Genomic DNA, 1613 nt, shown 5'->3' on the forward strand with positions numbered 1-1613 from the left:
AAGGGGGGTTTTATTCCTGACAAACCATCTGGATATACCCACTGCTACAGTCCGCCCAACAGCTGTTTCAACGCTTCATGGTTTTCATCAGGGGCAATTGTCACTCTGCCCGGAGCCCTTTTAAATAGCAGAGAGAGCGCCGAGAGTTTTGAAACCGGAAGTCCGTCACCGGGAGGCATGTTACCACACGGGACTGTGATGTGATATAATTGAGAGATGAGGGATGGCACTGTCACACTGTGTATAATTACATAGGGGCACATTTGTTTGATACAATCATACCACACTGGAAAACATCCGATCCCATCTGAACTTGGCAGTTAAGCAGTGTTGGGCCCAGTTAGTACCATGCATGGAGACAACATGGGAATACTGGGTATTGTACCAAGGGACAATTCTTGACCCACAGGTGATGTTCTTTTTATGCTCTTGGCACTACACGGCAATTACTATTGTCTCTCACGTTGGCTTTTCGCATTTATATTATCACAATATTTGTGACCATCCATTGTTACTGTTGTGATTCATGAGTTAACGGCATTGTACTGCATTAGTGATTGAGGCATCATATCCCCTGAGTGCTGGTACACCCTTGCTGTGCAAGTTAATACAGGTTGTCCACCTTTATTTAATTTATCTATATTGATTATTCATTTCTTCATGCTGTTGGCGCACTGTGGGGTTAATTACTCCACAGACAAACCTATGGCTGGAGTCACTAACAGCAGCAACTATACCTGTCTGCCATTGTACGCTGAATACTGATCTGCCTGAACTACACTCACGTCACGCTGCCGGAGCGGGTTACTATGGAGAAAGCCGGGTTTGTTTATTATGGCAACGCAACCCACGTGCGCGGAAGTAGCCAATCAGGCAGCGGCTAGGACGCGCTGCCTCCCGGTGACGGACTTCCGGTTTCAAAACTCTCGGCGCTCTCTCTGCTATTTAAAAGGGCTCCGGGCAGAGTGACAATTGCCCCTGATGAAAACCATGAAGCGTTGAAACAGCTGTTGGGCGGACTGTAGCAGTGGGTATATCCAGATGGTTTGTCAGGAATAAAACCCCCCTTTTTTTTCACCTACTAAACGTGAGTGCTGGTCTAATTCTTTTTCTATCTGTGGAAGAAGTGAGTGTGTGTATATATATATATATATATATATATATAAAAACTGTCTGCATATATCTGTGTGTGTGCATATACAGTGTATGTATATGTAAACACACTGTATATACATGTGTGTGTATATATATATATATATATATATATGTGTGTGTGTGTGTGTGTATATGTGTATATATATATTAGAGATGAGCGGGTTCGGTTTCTCTGAAACCGAACCCGCACGAACTTCATGTTTTTTTTCACGGGTCCGAGCAGACTCGGATCCTCCCGCCTTGCTCGGTTAACCCGAGCGCGCCCGAACGTCATCATGACGCTGTCGGATTCTCGCGAGACTCTGATTCTATATAAGGAGCCGCGCGTCGCCGCCATTTTCACACGTGCATTGAGATTGATAGGGAGAGGACGTGGCTGGCGTCCTCTCCATTAGAAATTAGATTAGAAGAGAGAGAGAGATTGTGCAGAGTCAGACAGAGTTTACCACAGTGACCAG

At 45.2% G+C, this 1613-nt stretch overlaps 1 pseudogene; it reads left to right on the top strand.

Annotated features, from left to right (window-relative positions):
- Positions 1-268: 268 nt before the first annotated feature.
- Positions 269-388, top strand: LOC134968224 (5S ribosomal RNA; annotated as a pseudogene).
- Positions 389-1613: the final 1225 nt, after the last annotated feature.

The sequence above is a fragment of the Pseudophryne corroboree genome, chromosome 10 (assembly GCF_028390025.1).
Source record: "Pseudophryne corroboree isolate aPseCor3 chromosome 10, aPseCor3.hap2, whole genome shotgun sequence".
In the NCBI taxonomy this organism is placed as follows: Eukaryota; Metazoa; Chordata; class Amphibia; order Anura; family Myobatrachidae; genus Pseudophryne; species Pseudophryne corroboree.